The sequence below is a fragment of the Lepidochelys kempii genome, chromosome 6 (assembly GCF_965140265.1).
Source record: "Lepidochelys kempii isolate rLepKem1 chromosome 6, rLepKem1.hap2, whole genome shotgun sequence".
Classification (NCBI taxonomy): Eukaryota; Metazoa; Chordata; order Testudines; family Cheloniidae; genus Lepidochelys; species Lepidochelys kempii.
Window position 1 is genome coordinate 84,960,522 of NC_133261.1, and position 12,747 is coordinate 84,973,268.

The following is a 12,747-nucleotide window of genomic DNA, read 5'->3' on the forward strand; positions in this document are numbered from 1 at the left end:
CAGACGACCAGTTGAAAACCACTGGTTTATGATGTAGTAATCGCTACAAAAACTTTCTGGCTGCCTTCAAATCCAGATTAACCCTATATGTTTTCTTAGATCAGCAAATGTTGTTATCTGAACATTATTCTGTCAAAGATGAATGTCCTTTGCCTGCATCATATTTTAATCTTTCATTATATTTTGCCATATGCAAGATTCTCAAGATTTTCCCTAGGTTATCTAAGTGATTCACTAGATTCTGTACACTTCCCTTTAGCTTCATCATTTCCTGTGCTGAAACTTAACTATAATAAAGTGTTCAGACTTTAGGGGTAAAATTTGTGCTCACTTGGGGTCAATTTATCCCTGTTGGTAACTCCATTGGGCTTCAGTGGACTATAGCAAGGATGAATTTGGTCCACTACCTTGTTTGTCAAAGAGAATGCTATCTTTCCTTTACTTATCCACAAGCTCTTTTCAGAAATGTATAGGAGCTTTACTACAGCTAATCCTTGTTACCTGTCTTCATTCCTAGATGGATGTACTGCATATATACTTTGATCTTTTTGGTGTTGAATTGCGGTTCATTGACATTTTTCCACCATTATAGTTCCTTTGGACTCTACACAACAGGGTTTTAAATACTGCCTGATTATATTGCATAATAGCTAGATCCATTACTGTTTTTTTCAGTAACGATGATTAGAAAATATGATGAATTTAAATTCTTACTGAATGCCTATAGTGATAATGTATTAGCTTTCAAATTAGGACAGATTGAGATTAGGGCTAGTGTTACTTTTCTACTTGCAGCTTGACCCTAAATCCAGTCCTACCAAGAAGAGCTGTCAAAGGAATCTGTTTTAGGGTTATGTCTACAGAGCAGCTAGGAGGATGCTTCCTTGTACTGCTAGACAGCCATGCACTACCTCTCCTTGAGCTAGTGTGCTAAAATTAGCAGTTTGAGCGCAGTGGCTCAGGTGAACTGCATGAACAGGTACTTGAGTTGGGTGGGATTGTACTCAAAACGGCTAGCTTGTGCTGCTTCTGCCACATGGCTATTTTTAATGTGCTAGCTCAAGGAGAGCTAGCGTGTCTCTAGGTACTCTTGCTGGGAAGCACCCTCCTGTGTTCTGTGTAGCAATACCCTTAGGTACTTATGACTCCCATCACCATAGCATCTGAGCACCTCACAATCTGTAGTGTTAATCCTCGTAACACCTCTATGATGGTGGAAAGCACCATTGTCCCCATTTTACAGATGGGGAACTGAAGGGAAGGCATATATCAACCACGACTGCCTTCATCCTTCAGGATTGTGAGGCATTAGTGAAATTTATCTGCAGGGAGTTTTGCTTTTTAAATTTGTGGAGCTATATCATAGAATCATAGAATATCAGGGTTGGAAGGGACCTCAGGAGGTCATCTAGTCCAACCCCCTGCTCAAAAGCAGGACCCATCCCCAATTAAATCATCCCAGCCAGGGCTTTGTCAAGCCTGTTTTGTTATCTTTTGTTTTGAAGGTGTGATTTTGTGGAGGGAGATAAATTGGTGAAAAAGTAGGGCACTGTAAGGAAGAGCCCTCCATGAGGGAAAGCAGGTCTGTACTTGGAGTTTATCTGAGCCCCCAACAGTGACAGCTTGGCCCTCCCAAAGACCAACATCAGCATGGACTTCTGCCCCAGATTCGCTAGCCATTTTCCCTCTTACTTCATCTGTCTCAGGTAATCTATAATCAAGGTGACCTGTGAGGGCAAAGCTGGTAGTGAGGAGCCTTCGTATCAATAGTGGAAGACAAGAGATTGTTGTAAATTCCTACCAAATTATCAATAGAGAAAACTCAGAACAACAATTTTATCCCTTTTAGCTGCTCAGAGACTCAAATGGCTCATCAACTTCTGAGGGCAAACTGTCAAAACATCAGTCATCCCAATGGGACTGATGTGCCCTAACTTCAAAGAATATGGGCAGTCCTGGATAGAAAGATGTTAATATCAATTCCTCTGCCTTCCACCCCAAGTCCAAACACTTGATCCAAAGCATATCCAGCCTCATGAATGGAGCTTAAAACTACCTGGGACAGTAGAATGATGATCATGGCAGCCATGGAATTCTAAGTTACCAATCTTGGTTATTCCAGCACCAGTGTAATGAGGAACCTAATCAACCCAGAAGGCTCTTTTGTATTAGTGTGGGGCAGCCTACATGCTTACACTAACCCTATCTTATCCTTAATTTGATTGCAGTATACGGAATATTTAAAGATTGCTTGTCATGGCTGTGGAAGAAGTGAAAAACTGCCTTTCTTCAATTCTGCTATAGCTTCTCAAACATCTCGCACAGCAGAACTGTGCTGAGTGATTGAATCCTCGCTGTGTCCACTTGGTTGCAGATTGAATTTTTCCTTGTGGAGAGCTTTCATGTTACTTTGCAGACGAAGTTCAAATTTGGACTGAGGTACCCATTGCTATGGAAACTCAACCATATGTGGAGAAGGACATGAGCTCGTCGTCTTTGCTTGAGTTGCAGCCAGTATTACTCTCAGAGACTGTGGAGGTGCTGTAGCTGCTTCCTGACAATGTGTGAGTTGCAGTCTTATCCTTTCTGGCTAGTGAAGGCCAGTGAAGAAGTAATGGGTCCATTATTTGTCAAGATTGTGAATGTTTTTCTGTGGGTGGATGAGAACAGGATCCCAGCACCTCTTAAATAAGCTATTGAGAGATTCATGCTCATGAAACCAACTCTTGATATTCACATTCTGGCTACCAGCCTATGTCCCATCTCCCATTTTTAAGGAAGGTCATTGAGATTTCCTTGGATTCAAACAGGTCATAGGCCCTAACAGGGGGTAGAAACCTCCCTGGTTGCATTAGTTTATTATATCCAAGCATTGAACAAAGATTAAGGGTGTATGATTCTTATAAATTTGTCAGCAGCTTTTGATACAGTTGACGATGAGATTTTGTTGACTCATTTACAGACAGGAGCAGGGATGGATGGCACTGCTTTTGAGTGGCTATTATCTTTCTGAGGACCCCAAAGGGGAGTTATGGTCAATGGTTTCTCTGTCCCAAGAGTGCTCTTTTGTAGCTGCTGAAGGGGTCTGTACTATCACCTTTCTTGTTCATAGGGTATATGAGATTGTTAGCGAGGAGACATGGGTTGCCGTGTATTTAGTGCACTGATGATACCGAGCTTAATGAGAGAGTACAACAGCACTTTCAAAAACACAGGGTGCTTTTAGATTCTGGGCTACTCTTGGATGCTCAGATAGGGCTGTGGCCAAGAGTACTTTTTCTACTAACTCTTGACCAGAGTAGTGTAACCTTTTCTTTTCAATGAATTCTTTGTCACCTCAATATTAGATTGCTGTAATGCACTCAGGACCATTTAGAAGCTGAGCCTACTGCAGAATGCTGCATGTGGGAAGCACAGTAGACTAGTGTTCTGCACTGGCTTCCAGAAAATTTCTGGTGGAAATGAAAGGTGGTGTTTAACCTATAGAGCCCTAAATGGGTTGGGACCTGATATACCTGCAGTATCTTGTCTCCTCCTCATACTGCCACAGCAAAGATGCTTGAGAGGGATCTGCTGTCAGGACATGCTCCGAGGAGGAGGATTCAGTTTTGAAACAGGGTCCGCACGCTTGGATTGCCAGAACATACGTTTGTTAGGCTTTGCAGTGTTCCCAGAAGGCTATATTCCCCCCACGCGCCCCCCCCTCTCTTTTCTAAGGTTGTTGAGAAGGTGCTGGGCTCGGGTGACTCTATAGGCAATCGTTTCCTTATTTCTGTTATTTAACTGATTAGAAAATATGATTAAATTCTTGCTGAATGCTCATAGTGATAATGTGTTAGCTTTAAAATTATGTGATAATTGTGCAGAGTCCTGGATGTTAACTTTTATTTTAGAAACTTAAAAGAAATGAATAGCTAATGGTTTCTACAAGAGAGTTTGATTCTTTGGTTGTTGCAACGGTTAAGGAACCTACATTGGAATGTTTATTTTTCTTCTACTAACCATTGATACCAAAGGTGGTCCTGACTAATTTAGATAAAGTATATATGCAAGTTATCACTTGTCTGAAGAAGGGTATGCCATGTAATACCAAAATTGTAGGTGGGGAGGAAGGTCTTCTATGAGATGTGTTGAATATGTAATCACATAAGCATCAAAGGGTATGTATACACTGCAAGGTAAGCCCAGGCGTCAAATCAGACTCAAGCCTAAACCGCACTTCTGTCTAAACACAAATTGCACTAACCGAGTGCCGCAGGACTCCATGGGGAGGGAAGGTCCAAGCCTGAGTCAAGCCAGGACCCAGGGTTCAAGCCTTATTGCTTTACAGTGTAAATACAGCAGCACTAGACTCATGCTCTGGGAGTCCACTAAAAGCATTCCACAAGCCCTCGGGTGAACTTTTTGTCTGGACAGTCAAGTTTTCTCACTGCACCACCAGCAAAGGGCTGGAGTGGCCACTTTTTGGGAGGGCACTAGAAGTTTTAGATATGCGTGGCTGGATGCAAGCCCGCATAATATAGTGTAGACACCGAAGCCCCAGATTGGGACCCAGGGGTCAAAAATCCCTAACCTGGGGTTACAAATAAGTGTAGACGCTCAAGCCCTAGGTTAACAAACCCAGAGTCTACTAACTTGAGTTCTGCTAAGCCTGGGTTTACATTGCAGTGTAGACATATCCTAAGAAATAAGCTCAAAGGGTGGGATCCGCAAAGGGATTTTGGCATTAGGCATTACAATGCTGAGTGTCACAGTGCCTAGAAAATCACAGGAACAATTCTGCCATCCACAAATCCAAGTTTGGCACTTAAGCTTCTTGTACAATGAATAGGGAGAGAGAGGTGGCTAAAAATGGGATCCACAAAAGCCAGCATGCTAGAAAGGATGCCACCTAACCTAGCCAATGGGAAATGCTGATGATGGGGGGGAAGGTGTTAAACCCCTCTTCTCTCTCAGAGATAGGTGCCTAAGTCCAGGCTGCAGGGACGTGCCTGTCTGCTCAGAACCAGCCACCTGGAGTCAGATGGATCGGCGCCTAAGTCACTTCTTGCAGGAATGAGTTCAATGCTTGCCTCACACTACACAGATGGTTGGAGGAGGAGGTGGTGATGAGGGCCTTCCCCCTCATAACTTTTAGCCTAGTAGTTAGGGCACTCACCTGGGATGTGAGAAACTGAGGTTAAATTCCCCCTCTCTCTGCCAGAGGTAGAGAGGATTTGATTAGGGGTCTGCCACCTCTCAGGGGACTGCTCTAACCACTGGGTATTCTGATGTGGGCTTCCCTCAATTTCTCCTGTTGAAACTGTTCCACTGTGGATAAATAATGAAAGAATGGTTGGAGCAGGGGGACTGGACCTGCAGCCTCCCACCTCCCCAGGTGGATGCTCTTACCACTGGACTACAGAGCCATTCTGTCTCATGTGGTCCCTCCCACGCAACAGTCTTTGCGTCAGAGAGAGAGAGTGAGAGTGCCTTTGGGACCCACTCCAGTAGATGTGCTCAAAGGCTGCCTAGTGGATCGGGCCCTGCATGTGACTTAAGCGGTAGGACAGGACCTGATCCGCTAGGCATGCTCACGGGCCGCCAAGTGGATCAGGGTCTGCATACAACCTAGGTGGATGAAGATGTATCTTCCCCTGGTTTGTGAATTGCTCTGGGGGATAGGGCTTAGGCAGGAGATGGACAGCTAGAGGGTGGCAGCATTGTACTTAGATTCATAAATACTAAGGTCAGAAGGAACCATTATGATCATCTAGTCTTACCTCCTGCATAACGCAAGCCACAGAATTTCACCCACCCACTCCTGCGAAAAACCTCTCACCTATGTCTGAGGTATTGAAGTCCTCAAATCGTGGTATAAAGACTTAAAGGAGCAGAGAATCCTCCAGCAAGTGATCCGTGCCCCATGCTACAGAGGAAGGCGAAAAACCTCAGGGCCTCTTCCAATCTGCCCTGGAGGAAAATTCCTTCCCGACCCCAAATATGGTGATCAGCTAAACCCTAAGCATATGGGCAAGATTCACCAGCCAGATACTACAGAAAATATAGGGGTAACTCAGATCCCACCCCATCTAATATCGCATCACAGGCCATTGGGCCTATTTACCATGACTATTTAATTACCAAAACCATGTTATCCCATCATACCATCTCCTCCATAAACTTATCAAGTTTAATCTTAAAACCAGATAGATCTTTTGCCCCCACTGCTTCCCTTGGAAGGCTATTCCAAAACTTCACTCCTCTGATGGTTAGAAACCTTCGTCTACTTGCCCCAGGGTCTACAATTTAGCTACCTAGGGAACTTTTACAGTGGAAAGGTAGGAACCAAGTGAATTTAGGTGCTTACAGGGTTAGGTGACAGCCAAGCAGGAGTTTCATGGATCTCAGTGATGCATATGGGGACTTAGGCACCTAACTCTGGAGTTTAGGTATTTAAGTTGCTTTGTGGATCACACCAAAAGCTTGTTGAATTATCAGTAAGGAAACAACCATTTAAGAGGGAATGGGAGTTTTGACTACGTATTCAAACCATTTTTTAACAACAGATGATCAGCTGGAGGGAGATATGGTAGATGGGTCTTTAATCTTTCTAGTATGGCTGAGCAGACATAGAATGCAAACCACCCTGCCTATCTAGTCTGCCTGGCCTAATGAAATGCTAGGGGCACTTACTACATTAACTGTCAACATTATTTACTATCTATAGCTTTACCACTCTAAGTGCCATCAGAGAATGTTCTTGATGAGAAGAAATAGGAGACAGTCTGCTCCAGCTTCCCTCCACAATATGAGACTTGAGCTGCAGAGAAGATGGGGACTTTGGGGAAGCACGTTTTATTCTAAAGTGTATCAATGTCTTTGTCTCTTTTTTTTTGAAAGCTATGCTTGAATTTACTGCTGAAATACTTTTTCTGCTTCTCTGTTCTCTCCAGTTGTGGGTGCTAACAGAAAACTCTGGATCCATGACTTTTGGTGACTCCTAAGAAGCTTGTACACTGCCATCCTGTGTTGGAGGCAAGTACTCCTTATTGGAAATACACAGATGTGAACATGTTTCCTTCATGGCATCTAGTATGTTGTATTTTTCTCCACCTGAGTTAACTGATGTTTCCTTTCAGCTGCAACTGACATTTTTAGCTCTCCTCCAGAGACAGGATTTGTTTGCAAGTCTATAATATTAAATCACAAAATACTACATTGTGTGTCAATTAAGACAGGTCTATACACAACATACCTAACCCAAAAGCAATAGTTAAGACATCTTACCCTCTATTCCACTTAGAGAGAGAGAGACCTCACCATTGGAGCAATCGTCATCCACCCTTAACTTTGCCCTAGTATGGATGCTAGTCTTCCAGCAACCACTCCTCCAAGCTTTCATACCCACCACAGAGACAAGACTAAGGCCTGGTCTACACCTAAAACTTTGGTCGTCCTAGCTACGTCGCTCAGAGTGTGAAAAATTCTCATCCCTGAAAGACATAGTTAAGCCAAACTAAGCCCCAGTGTAGCTACCACTAGGTCAATGAAAGAATTCTGTCTCTGAGGAGGGTGGGTGGATGTATTGCAACTACAACAAAACCCCTTCCATCACTGTAGCAAGTATCTCTACTACAGCACTACAGCAGTGGAGCTGCAGCTGTGCCACTGTAGTGCTTGTAATGTAGACATACTCTATGGCAGTGGTTTTCAACCTGTGGTCTGCAGACCCCTGGGGATCCGCGGGCTATGTCTCAGGGATCCGTGCAAGGTGACTATGAAAATAAAGTTTCAGATCCCAGAAAAGGCCTTCCATTTTTCTGATCAATCAAAAGTATGTGACTACCTCCACCTACAGGTCAAAACCTGGAAGAAGTGTTGTTACCATAGAAGGCCACAGTTTTGCACCCTTTCTCATGCTATGTCAAATGCAGGACCTGAATAGTGATGGATTTATCAGGGATCTTCCCTAGGGCCTGTGGTTCGAAACCACCTGTCTAATAGGCTCCTAACTAAAGACTCAACACAAGAATCTGGATAACCTGATAATCTGCTGCAAAATGTGATGTCGGATAAACGACTGGAGATCATTGACCATGTCAGACTGCATTTATCAGTATCTGATCTTCCGATATTGGCCAAAGTTTCGGCAGGCCCACCGTGGCCTGAACTTGAATAAATTCCCTCACCCCCCTACAGATCTCTGCACTATCCTAAGAGCAGTGATAGTCAAGGTTCTGAAGTGTCTGAGGCATCTGTTTGGGGTCCTTGTTGGCTCCCAGTACCAAGTCTTGAAATCTATTCACCTGTAATTGAGACAAATGTTGGCTATGCCACCTTTAATCCCAGGGATATGTTTAGTGGTAAAACAGCTGTTACAGGTTTAAACATTGCAGGATAAATACTCTCACCAGCCCCAACACGCTTAGTGATTTGAATGACTAGCTGTTAATAACATGCACTACCACCAGGTTTTCACTCCAGAATCTCACTCTTTTGTTTGCAGACTGCACCCCGTAATTTGTCACTGCAGCTAAAATGAGAGGAAGTTCCATGAAAGTTATGTCCTCAACTACTCCCCTTTCTATCCAATCAGTGGGCCATCTCTGAGCATGCCATGTGCTTTGATAGAAAAGTTTTATCCAGATGCCCCTGGATTGAACTTTTAGGTCTACCTTTGCTATCGACCAAGTCTATCCATGCCATCTTTAAGATCAATTATATTGAAAGCCACCAGGGCTATAAATACCATCCTGGCTACTGTTAAAAAGAGGTGGTTAAATTCCAGAATTATAGCTTACAAAAAAACAGACTGTAAGTTCACATCACTCTGACTCCTATCTTATCCACCTCCCCTCTACTCCACCTTGAGTCCTATTTATTTTACAGCTGCTTTGACAAGAACTGCTAGAGTTAGAATCAGTACTTACACTTCGGAAAGTTTGGAATTCTACCTTTCAAATAGCTAGAAAATCATTAATTTCTACTTTTAGTGGTTCCTGAGATACTGCTACTTAACCATGCCAGGGTTGTATGATGACACAGTCTCACTGGGTAGAGATGATGAAGAAGCTGTTAATGGCAGGGTGAACTTGAACAAAGGAGAGTGCATTTCTTCAAAACTGTTGTTGAATTAAGTGATGCAGAATACAATATGCTTTTCATATTCAATGGACACATGCTGAATGCAGCAATACTATTGTCCTCAATTATCCTGTAATACTTCTCTTTAAAATATTGCATCCTTCTGGTATGAATTCCATAGTAAAAAGACAGGTTTCAGAGTAACAGCCGTGTTAGTCTGTATTCGCAAAAAGAAAAGGAGTACTTGTGGCACCTTAGTCTCTAAGGTGCCACAAGTACTCCTTTTCTTTCATAGTAAAAAGAGTATTTTATTTTCTTTCAAAATGATTCAAATACTTAAAAGAACATGCATCATTAGATAGGTTAATAAGTTAGATGTCTTGACTGACTACTTGTTCTGCACTTCTTGGATATGCACAGAAATGTCAATTTATTATCCCTTCCAGAGTATATAATCATCTCCTTAAAACTTCTGCTTCTAAAATGAAAAGATGAAGTTTTTCTTGTAGCATTCTAGTTTTGTATGTAATGACATTAGTGCTATGGTATAAATAATGCAAGCTTCTTCTCTGAAGAATCCCATCATAAAGACTGCATTTAGTATGTGCTAATTCAAGTTTTAATGTAATGTTGCCATAAAGTTTGTTGAGTTCCTTATGGAAACATTACATTACCTTTCCTTAGTTTTAGGCATAGAAAAAACAAATTTTTCAACTGATGAAAGAAATGCCAGTGTCTGAAAGTGTGTGTGATTTGCTTTTTTTAAACACGTGGTTCTTTTCCTCTCTTTTCTTTTCTCCACCACAGCCCTCATTTACGTTTGTAAGGAGCTGAGTCCTCACTACTACAATGGATTTCTTCATTGCAATTCTTATCAAGAGTAGCCATTGATAGTTTGTACTGATTTCAAACTGCAATGCCAGTATTCCTTCCTTCAGTCTTTATTGTTATGTTACAAAATACATGAAAGAGTAATTCTTTAAATGACAGAGTAATTAACTTTTAGTAAATCTTTAAAAGGTGGAAACATTTTATGCATAAAAATAAATGTGAACCATCTTTTTGCAATGGTTGGTTATTTAGATTTTTGTATAAAACATTTAATAATGTATAAAGTGTGTGTGTGTGTGTGTGTATACAGCTCAAAATATAATCTAGATATAAATATATTATGTATTATGCAATATTGAGTGGAGTGACACTAAGGGTTTTATTAACATGAGTTCGGAAAAGCCACATTACTCCTGAGTGGTAAAGCCATTGCATAGATGTACTGTGATGCCTATATAAAAACTTTGACAGGAGTTGCTACACGCTTCCCCTATAATACACTAATATATTTATAATTCTAGTATCATGCAATATCCCTCTGTAATGAAATAGGCTTGTTTACACAATACAACACAGTGTCTTTCTTATTAAAAACTCTCCTTATACAAATGATATACTCTACATTTTACATCTTGGAAATATGAGCTAATACCAGATTTGTTTTCCCCATTCTTATATACTTAGGTATATTATTGTTTTTTAAAAAAACAATGAACCTATTGGAAAGAAAATGTTTAACTAAAATATATCATGACTGTTAAGATGAACTGATAATTCATTGGTGCAGGGCTAGGTACTGATTGTTCAAAGCCACATTCTGATTGGCTGGTTGTGCCTTTCAGCTGACATCCAGTAACTCATAATGATTCCAAATTTGAACTCTTTCACTACATTGTACACACAGAAGTCTCCATGCCCATCATGTTGGATGGAGAAGCCATGCTGAGGGGAGGATACAGATAAGGCACTGTGTGCTGCTTTCACAAAAGGATTTTGGTGCCTATATGCCAGTTTAAGTGCCTCAATCCAAAATTTAGATCCTCAAACACTCACTCAGCTGCTGCCTATCCTGTTGATACCTAAGAACTGTAGGTCCCTAAATTTCTGCTGCTGGGCATGTACTCAGCTACCTAGCTCAAGGCTGCACCCCAGTGAGATCCTCAAACTAGGTGTTACCCTGCTTAGCTCACCTGTGGGGCCTGATCTGGTAGGCATGCCTAACCTCACATACAAGGCTAATGGTGGTGCGGTTGCCACCCCATCCTTAAAAGCTAGTTGTTAGAGCAGTAACTCAGGATGTGAGAGTTCTGGGTTTAAATCCCCTCTCTGACTTGAACCTAGGTCTCCTACCTCTTAGGCTTGGTCTACACTACGAGTTTGTTGAATTTAGCAGTGTTAAATCGAATTAACCCTACACCCGTCCACACAACAAAGCCATTTTTGTCGACATAAAGGGTTCTTAAAATGGATTTCTGTACTCCTGCCCGACGAGGGGATTAGCGCTGAAATTGACATCGCTGTTTTGAATTAGGGTTAGTGTGGACACAATTCGACGGTATTGGCCTCCGGGAGCTATCCCACAGTGCATCATTGTGACCACTCTGGACAGCACTCTGAACTTCGATGCACTGGCCAAGTGTACAGGAAAAGCCCCGGGAACTTTTGAATCTCATTTCCTGTTTGGCCAGGCGCGCTCATCAGCACAGGTGACCATGCAATCCCAGAATCGAAAAAGCTCCAGCATGGACCGAATTGGAGGTACTGGATCTGATCGCTGTATGGGGAGACAAATCCGTGCTATCAGAACTACGTTCCAAAAGACGAAATGCCAAAACATTTCAAAAAATCTCTAAGGCAATGATAAAGAGAGGCTACAGCAGGGACGCAACACAGTGCCGTGTAAAACCTAAGGAGCTCAGACAAGCGTACCAAAAAATCAAACGGACGCTCCGGGACAGAGCCCCAGTCATGCCGCTCCTACGCTGAGCTGCATGCAATTCTAGGGGGGCCGCCACCACTACCCCACTCTTGTCTGTGGACTCCGATGATGGGGTACTCTCCGCCATGCCTGAGGATTTTGTGGACAGAGAAGATGAGGAGGAGGAGGATGACGAGCTTGAGGAGAGCGCACAGCACACCATTCTCCCCAGCAGCCAGGATCTTTTTATCATCCTGACTGAAATACTCTCCCAACCCAATCAAGCTGGAGAGGGGACCTCTGGTGAGTGTACCTTTTTAAATATAATACATGTTTTAAAAGCAAGTGTTTTTTAATGATTAATTTGCCCTGAGGACTTGGGATGCATTCGTGGCCAGTACAGCTACTGGAAAAGTCTGTTAACGTGTCTAGGGCTGGAGCGGAAATCCTCCAGGGACATCTCCATGAAGCTCTCCTGGAGGCACTCTAAAAGCCTTTGCAGAAGGTTTCTGGGGAGAGCAGCCTTATTCCGTCCTCCATGGTAGGACACTTTACCACGCCATGCTAGTTGCAAGTAATCTGGTATCATTGCATGACAAAGCCTGGCAGTGTATGGTCCTGGTGTTTGCTGGCATTCAAGCAATATCCGTTCTTTAGCTCTCTGTGTTATCCTCAGGAGAGTGATATCATTCATGGTAACCTGGTTGAAATACGGGAATTTTATTAAGGGGACATTCAGAGGTGGCCGTTCCTACTGGGCTGTTTGCCTGTGGCTGAAAAGAAATCCTCCCCGCAGTTAGCCAAGCGGTGGTGGTGGGGCCAATGGCGCTGAACTGTTCGCGTTTGGCTAGCAGAGAACTTCCCTGATAACAGCCATGTGGTGGGGGAAGGGGTAAAGTGATCATCCCAGAGAATTGGATGTGGGGGAGTTA

General features: G+C 42.7%; 1 long non-coding RNA gene across 1 annotated transcript; it reads left to right on the top strand.

Moving 5' to 3' along the window:
* The first annotated feature begins 1,000 nt into the window (after positions 1–1,000).
* On the top strand, positions 1,001–10,487 carry LOC140913881 (uncharacterized). The gene is made up of 3 exons (XR_012159684.1): positions 1,001–2,564; positions 6,936–7,017; positions 9,874–10,487. It is a non-coding gene; the product is annotated as an uncharacterized lncRNA (long non-coding RNA).
* The last annotated feature ends 2,260 nt before the right edge of the window (positions 10,488–12,747 follow it).